This window comes from Stegastes partitus, unplaced genomic scaffold (genome assembly GCF_000690725.1).
Source record: "Stegastes partitus isolate 25-593 unplaced genomic scaffold, Stegastes_partitus-1.0.2 Scaffold21, whole genome shotgun sequence".
Taxonomy (NCBI): Eukaryota; Metazoa; Chordata; class Actinopteri; family Pomacentridae; genus Stegastes; species Stegastes partitus.
Genome location: NW_007577752.1, coordinates 1,254,586 through 1,263,877, shown reverse-complemented (window position 1 = coordinate 1,263,877; position 9,292 = coordinate 1,254,586).

Below are 9,292 nucleotides of genomic sequence, written 5' to 3'. Positions count from 1 at the left end.
TTCACCGTGTTTGGTATGAACTCTGGGCCCCACTATCTGTAGGTTTATACTTGATTAACATTTCATTTATGTATTCTGGACCCAACCTACTTGTAGACCAGTAGCAGAGCTTTAAAGTCTATTCTGTAGCTGACTGGGAGCTTGACTTGACAACTGGAGTGATATGCGCTGATCTCTTTGTTCTGATCAGATATATAGGCTGAACAAAAGGGGTCCAAGAACTGACCCTTGAGGAACCCCATAAGTCATTTCTGCTTGATCAGATTCATAATTTCCAGCGGTCACAAAACAGTATGCTGTGATCTATAGTGTCAAAAGTGGCACTGAGATCTAACAGTACTAGAACTGACACCTTTCCTGAGTCCGTATATCATTTAGCACTCTAGTAAGAGCAGATTCTGTGCTGTGGTGAGTCAAAAACCAGACTGAAATTTGTCCAAGAGTCCATTTAAGTTTAAGAAATTGGTGAGTTGATTAAAAACCACTTTCTCAACAATCTTGGCGATGAAGGGAAGATTTGAGATCAGTCTATAGTTGACTAATATGGAAGCATTCAGCGTTCTCTTTTTTAGGAGTGGCCTAATGGCAACTACTTTTAGGGGTCGAGGAAAAGCGCCTGACTGAAGTGAGCAGTTGACTATTCGATGCAGATGAGTCAGGACAGACTTCACAATAGTTTTGAAAAAGTTAGATAGTATTGTGTCAAGACAACAAGTTGTTGGTTTAAGCTGCTGAAAAGTTCCCTCTATAGTTTTTTTGGTCAGCTGTATTAAATTCTGACATGGTAGTTGACTTATTCCTGGATGGTTTTAGGAGCTGCATCATTTTATTATTTTGTTGATTTATGCCGATATTTGACCTTATAGATTGTATTTTTTCATGAAAAAAATCTGGAGCTACCTGATTAGGGGGGTTAGTAAGCTTATCAACCATAGCAAAGGTGCGAGTGTTGTTTGTATTCTTATTAATGATTTCAGAGAAGTATTGCTGTCTAGCCCTGAATAACTCATGGTTAAAATTACAAAGACTTTGCTTGTAGAGGTCATAGTGAAGTTGAAGTTTAGTTTTTCCTCCACTTTTGTTCTGCTTTCCTGCATTCTAATGTCAAGGCCTTTACCATCATAGTGGTCCTCCATGGTGTTTTCTGTCGGCTCAAGGTTGTTTTAATTTTGACTGGAGCCACAGCATCTATGGCATTTGAGATTTTCCCCTTGAACTTATCCAGGGGTTCATCAACTGTCTCTGCACTCACAGTTGGTGACATGCTGTACACCTTGCACACCCATGACTGTGCACCAACCCACAACACCAACATCTTTGTCAAATTTGCAGAAGGCACTACTGTGGTTGGGCTGATTCTCAACAGCGATGAGACGGCCTACAGAGAGGAGGTCCTGAACCTCACTACATGGTGGTCCCTTAATGACCTGGCACTCAACTCAAAAACAAAGGAGTTGGTGCTGGACTTCAGGCAGAAGAGGGAGGACCTTCTGTAAGATTTGTCTCATTTTATACTTGTATTTTGCAACACCAGGGTTGTCTTTTAATTTTGTTTTACTTTGTGTATGATGACAATAAAAGAATTCTATTGTACTGCATTCTATTCTATTCTATTGTTTCCATAAACTGAGCACTGGCATTGTCTTTTCTTTACCTTTTCCTAATAGACACAGAGGTTGATTGAACATTTGGAATGATCTGTAAGTCAAAGAACACACAGAAATGATCAGACAGAGCCAAGTCCTTAACATCAACAGAAGAAATGTCAACGCCTTTAGAGATTACCAGATCTAGAGTGTAGCCTTGGATGTATGTGGGCACTTTCACATGTTGTAATAGACTAAAGGTGTCAAGTAGAGCAGAGAGTTCTTTGGCATAACTGTCCATGTTTTTGTCTACATCAGGGGTCGGCAACCCGCGGCTCCGGAGCTGCATGCGGCTCTTTTCTATCTCTGCTGCGGCTCCTTGTGGCTTTGGAAAATAAATAGTGAGTATTTTAATTTAAATGTATTTTATTTTAGCTCGTTAGTTTTTAAAATGTAATTCTAAATTTGAAGATTTTTGTGAACTTGCTCAAAATATGCGTCATAGCCGCCGATGTGCGACACTCACCGGCATGTGCAGTGTTGCCACCTTGATGACGTTCTCCCTAAATCTGGCAACTTTCCAAATCCTCTTGGCGATTTTTTTTTTTTTTCTTTTTTTTTTTCTTGCGACTAGCAACAAATCTAGCAACTGTTTCTGGTGTTACTGGAGAGTTTTCTGGTGTTTTGGAGACTGACGTTAAAACACGTACCGTTCTGCAGTTACTGTCCTCAGCAAGCATCGGTGCTGCCGTGAGCTCCTCCCGTCCCAAAGCGCTCACAGGCGGTCAGGAGGCTGGTCGGCAGTCCCAGCTGCAGTCTGCAGGACAACCAGACAGCATGTTTACTTTGCTGCAGGTGGATAATTTAAAATTGGCTTTTTATTTCATAAATACAAGGGTAATTCAAATACATATTTTGTATTTTATTTAAAGGTAACCTTCAACCCAGCGTCTTTTTTTTTTTTTTAGTTAAAAATGTTTTTGTTGCAGAAATAAAATTTCGTTTTCTCTGTAGCAGTTCATTGATTTCATAAATGAATTTATTAATTTTAGATTTCAAAGGGGTTTTGTGGCTCCAGGTGCTTTCTTTTCCATGGGAAATGGGTCCAAATGGATCTTTGAGTGTTTAAGGTTGCCGACCCCTGGTCTACATGAATGTTAAAATCCCCTGTTACGGTTTAAAAAATTTAATTAAATGCATATAACTGACAATAGCTCAGCAAACTCCCCAATAAGTTTTCCTGAGTATCTTGGCAGTCTATAAAATTTTTTTAAAAAGAACTTTTGGTTCACCTTTCACTAAAAAACAGAGATATTCAAAAGAGCTAAAATCACCAAATGTAAATTCCTTGAACTGAAATAAGGATTTATAAATGGCAGCAACTCCTCCGCCTTTCTTGCCAGTGCGACACTTGTTTATGGACCTGAAATTTGTTGGTGCTGCCTCGTTGAGAATGGTGCCACAGCTACCTTCAGTCAATTAAGTTTCATTAAGGATAGACTAGACTAGACTTTAAACTACAGATCTATTTAGAATGTCTAAATAGCCTGTGTCACATTAATGAATGTAAAAAAATAACAAAAAAACATAAAACATGGCCTGTATAGGTTCACAGTTTCAAGTGTCCCTTAAACCACCATTTTCCTTGATTTGACCCACACTGCTACATCTAAGATCCATCTCAATGGATCAGATTTGACCTGAAGCAGCCTCAGTGTACAAAAACTTGTAGCACCTGTACAAAAGTATAACTTTTTTTTTTTTTTTTTTAATTCAGTTTTGTGTATTTTGGGTCACTTTCGGAAAAGTCATCAAATTTGAGGCTGAAAGAATAATGAAGTTTAAGGTATTTTTACTGTCAGATGTCAAAACAGGTCAAATTTGACCAGAAACAGTATGTAAGGGTTAAATTCATTCATACATTATGAATGAGGCCAGAGCTTTTTTTCTTTTCTTTTTTTCTTTTCTTTTCTTTTTTTTTCATTTTTTTCATTTTTTTTAAAATCAGTTTCATAATTTAACATCAGCAGATGACAATTCTGCTGGGTTATTTTACTTATTTATGACATATTTGTTACATGTACTAACTAACCCTGCAGCTAACAATTGTTTTCACTGCCTATGTTTTGGTCTGTAAAATGTCAGAAAATGGTGATAAATGTCATCCATCCATCCAAAGACCAACAAGACTACTGTAAATGTCATGTTTTCTCCACATGCCAAAGATGCTCATTTTACTGTCATAAAGAAGGAAAGAAACCAGAAAATATTCACTTTCATGAAACTGGAATCAGACTTTTTGCATTTTTTTGTCCTAATAAAATTACCCAAAGGATTAATTGATTATTAAGATAGTTGGTAATTAGTGTAGTTGTTGCAACTAATCGCTGAAACACTGCAGCTGTAGTCAAAACTGTTGTTGGATATTCAGCGGTGGTCTGATTAGTTTTATCATTACAGACTGATCCTATATCAAGCCCAATATTTATTTTTCAACTTAAAATCGTCTCATGTTTGGTGTTTAGTGATTGACTTAACAGATTTTTTTTTCTTTGGACATATGAGATGTAAATACACTGAAGCAGGAAGTATTACTAGGAGTGACTCAGTGAAACTACTATTTCAGCTTTGATGTAGAAGTGACCTCCGTTCCTATTCAGACATAAAACTTTTCTAACATTACCATCACGTTTATTGTAACATGAGTGCTTTAGATCGTCAGTGGCAGGATGTTTTTCTGGCTCTTTGGAGGGAGACTGCATGTGATAGTGAGCATGATATATCCGTGTTCAGTGAAGGCAGTTGGTCAGTGCTACCTTATTTGACAGCATTTTCCTGCTATTTCTCACAATTTGATGAACAAAACATATGTGTTTGCTATGTGAGTAAATAAAAATTCCAATTAACAAAACTGGTTAAATAATTAAATTGTCGTTTTGTATCATCTTGACAGCGGTGATTTTGTTTTAAGGCTGACTAAAATTTCTCTGGGTCATGCCAAAAACTTCTCAATGTTGGAAAAACCCTGAGGGGGTTTACTTTACACACTCCCACCATAAAAACACACATTATACGTATGTTTAATATACAGTATATTGTTGAAATCACCTTGATTGTGATTTAGCAGCAACGCCACTAAGTAGGTAGTGTGGAGGTGGAGGGTGGCAAACCTCCGAGCTGGTGTATTCAGGGTTATTTGTGACAGTTAATATCATGTGCCATTCCCTCCTTTGAACCACATATCTTGTTTGACAGGAGAACAAAGCAGTTTTCATTGCTCTCTGGTCTTAAATAGCAGCTGCAGGTTTACCTTGATGACACGCTTATCCTGGAGGAAGAGAAAGGGTGTGTCTTTAGGGAAGGGATGATGATACAGGAGTGTGCAGGTAATTCTACCCTCGGCTTCGCTTCGTCAAGCACTTGGCCTTTCACCCGGTAAAGAAGAGCTCTGCTGATTCGTTGACTTGCTTCATTTAAGCCGGCTGCGCTTGGGTATTTTTAGCCTGATTTCACATCTTTGCAATTAGGTAGGATGCTGGTAAACAATGCTCTGGTCGGAGGCCAGCTCCAGACTTGGCTTAGTCATGATAAGTCAGACGTTTCAAGTGAAAAACGAATAACTTCATGTGCTGGCAGGAGTGCAGCACAGTCCATGGGGGTTGCAGGATTTTTTTTTTTTTTCCACAGAAACACTTGTGTTTTATATTTGCGCCTTGCCACACATTCTTTTGTGTTCATGGGGGAGGAAGAGGATGAGACGCTGACTTTTGAAGTCTTTCTGTCTTGTCACGTAAAGCATTCCTTGCAGACAGAGTATGACCGCACAGACAACCAGTCACCTCGCTCTGCTGCCTCATTACAGCTCCTATCCGGCTGAGTTAAATTAGGAAATTGTCTGTGTGTGCATGTGTGTTTTTCTGTGTGTCTGTAGCACATTTTGCCATTTAATTGTGTGCTCGCTGCATGTAAGTGGGTGCATGACGGTGTGCATTCAGCATGCCTACCTGCTGTGGATGCAGTGCATGCATGTAGGTGTGTGTATTCATGTGTGCATGCATTTGCATTTACAGTAGGTAAGTCTGCATGTGCATGTACTTGTACATGTGTCCACAGTAACCTCTGGCCTGTGTGAGTAAAAATACAAATAGGAGGTGAGAGTGGCACACGGCTCACCTTTAGCTTGGCTCTTTGCATTGTCAAAAGATATTTATATCTGGAATGAACAATTGAGAAAGATGGGTTTGATTTCCCCGCTGTGGCCTCGGGCTTGGCCTTCCTGTGGGTGCAGAGTCAACCTCAGTCAGATGCACTGATTGGAGCCAGATCCTTTGTCCCAAATTCCGTCTCCTTGCACCCTTGAACCTCACGAAATCTCTAAACTAAAACCTTCGGTCGTTGGTGTGAGTCCCACATTACACAAATCCACCTCTAATATGATGTTGTGAAATGTCAGGAGGGCGATGCGGAGAAACATGTGCTGGTGGACAAGAAGGATGACATGCAGGTGAAATGAGGTTGAAGGTGAAATTCCACTGGTGAGGCAAAGGCAGTCTTTACAGTAATAGTCATTGTAGTTGTTGTGAAGTGGAATGCTGCTGTTAATTCCTCACTCTCTGGACCCACTTTCAGTGTTTTTCATTTTTATGAGGCGGAGGAGGACATCTGTTTGCATCGTTGACCCTTACAGGAATTCTCCAGGGACCTTTTAATCTTCCATAGAGATCTATAATGTGAAGATCCAGTGATATGCTATTTTTGTCCACTCTCTCACCACATGCTTTCCTGAACTCTTAATACTCCCGTATCACACCCCTGGGGTCCATGAATTGTCATATGCGATACTGTGAAGGAAGGTAAATGTTCTGCAGGCGTTTTATTTTACTGTCCCAAGAGTACCCCTCTGCTCGGCAGGCCCCGGGGCTTCGCAAGAACCCCATTCGCTGTAAATACCCAGAATTCCTAAAACTTTCGAACCCTATTTATTTTAAATTCCTCAGACGTCTACAGACACATCTCAGATGCTCTCGTACTCAAGGGGGCAGTGAGACACATTAACAGCGACTTAAACCACCCCAACCACTGGCCATCGCATGTACACAAACACACAAACACATGTTAACACGCACACACACACACACACACACACACACACACATACACCCCCTGCGATGGATTCCAGATCGGGAATTTAATGCATTTCTGTTTCGCATCACCTCCCTGGAATGCGGCACGCGTGCCACAAGCCTCATAACCTCAGGCTGATGATTGTGAGGATGTTTAAAAGAGAGAGCGATGATGGGATACAGACGCTGCTGGGGGTTATAGGGGGTTGTGGGGAGGGCTGGGAGTGATGGGAGGCGGAGGGGGTAAACAGAGCGCATCCGGCGCAGTACTTGACGTTAATGACAGGACCTCTTGTTGCATAAAGCAATGTTAGTGCAGCTGTGGTATGCGCCGGGCGCATCTGGACCACAGATTTTTAGGAACGTATTTTGTGTGTGTGTTTGTTTGGTCTGTCCCGTCTCACTCAAATTAATGACTGTTGCACGATACAGAGAGAGAGGATGGAGCGAATTAGCTTAGTTGGGGATCTTACAAGGAGGAGGGGGGGATCTAAAAGTGGAGATTTTACAAGGTGCTCTGTTTTGCACAATGTTTAGTCACTGTTTTTCTATTCTAACAGTGTCAGTCATTGAGCACAGACATAGAATTAGACTCATCAGGGGAGAAAAATGTCTTGAACTGCACATCAAGAGTTGCATGACACTCAGTTTGAGTTGAAGAACCTTTGTGCATCAGTACAATATATCTGCTCAGTCCCTTATTATGGAACATTTCCAGGTGAGAGTGTCTTTAATGATGCAGGTTGTCCAGATGCAGTTCTCAGATGGTATCTGAGCAGTAACACAACCAGTGCTGTAGTTTTTATTTTAATCTGGACCATGTTTAAGTGTGTCTTGACTGTACTGATGAGAAGAGAAGGTCATGAGAATACTTTTCCAATACTTTTTAAATCCTGAAATCAATGTGAGCAACACTAACTCACTAACGTTGTACTGCCGTGAGGGCTGACTTTCAAACCTCATTTTATTGCATAGCCTGAAATACATTTGCTTTCCAGTACATAAGATTTGTGATCTTGTATTGGGCTGCAACCAACCAAACTTTTATGTCATGAAACGGTTTCACAATTTCCCAGAGCCTAACGCACATTTATAATTATGTCCAACCGAGAGTTGCACAGTATAGGAAAAGGCTGACGTTGGTATATTTCATTTCTTCTGCGATATATATTACAATATAAAAGAATTACAGGAATTGTCACCAGATGACTTGAATGACTCGAATGCATCTGCATAGAAAATAAAAAGAAATTTAAAAAAGATGTTTGGAACCTTTTTTATATGGTGTAACACTGGCAAAGGCGTCCAGAAAAGTTTTTTGTTGTGGATGGCATTCACATCTGACTTTACACTTGTCATGTGGTGCTGATTTAAATGGTCAAACAAATGACTTGTGTTGCCTCGTGTATTGGCAACAGTTGCGGGACTCTGCCAACAGAGTACCTGTTTTTGGTCATCCTTTCTGTAGCCAAAATATTTCCAAACAAGTGATGCTGTGTTTCTTTCTGCAACCAAATCTTCCTTTCCAGCTTTTCTCTGCCGTTCCTCGTTCATGTTGCAGCACACATGTCGAGCCTGCATGTCAACAAACTCTGTATTTTAAATATAGTTGAAAAAATGCCAGTTTGTCCAAGAACCCTTAAATCAGAGTAAATTATGTTCTATCAGACAGACTTCTCTTGTAGATTAGTCATGGAAAATGAGAGCCATGTGAGTTTTCTTTTAATATCAAGTGGAAAAAAAAGTTGCAGCACGCTGTGTTTCAGTAAAACGGCCTTACTTCACGTTGCACCTCCTGCAGTGTGATTATTGTGCGTGTACACATCGCAGTGTTGGCGCTGAAACAATATACTGTGCAGCTGTAGTTTGACCAGCAGTCCAGGTGTGTTTTCTAAAAAAAAGTGGGTTCAGTACAAAAAAATTTTAAAAACATGAATCTAACTTTAGTTTTTTTTGCCTTTGTGATTGGCTGGACTAAGGGTTGTCATGCTATGCTGGGGATTATGTGAATACTTCTGAGTAAGAATGATTACAGTGCATCTGAAAACGCTTTAAGACTTTAAAAACTGGACCAAACAGGTTTTGAAGAAAAAGGCTGCATGTATTCCTCACTTGTTTTACCAGAATATCAGTTACTCTGTTTAAATTAATTACATATTAAAACTTTGTTGTCAAATTTACCCATTCACCGTGCATACATTTAACCTAGACTAAAGTTACACATGATGGCACAAACTCTGATCAGTTGTTCAGCATTAACTTCAAAGTGTTTTAAATCTGCTTTGTAAAAAAAAACTCTGAAACTATACCAGGCCATATTAATCAGAAAGACTCCACTAAAGGTAGATGTACAATAATACTTGGTTATTGCACAGCCCTAGTCTGGAAAGGAGAAAATGCTGATAATAAAACTGAAAAGGGCCATGAAATGCAGTGCATACAATATGAATAACTCTCCGAAATTCAATATTTAATATTCCTTATCCCAGGTTGGTCCAAATATGAATGGCCACACTACCTGTGCAGCTGATTGGACTTCCAGCATCTGTCTGAAATACTACATATTACTCTAAGTCCATCCTC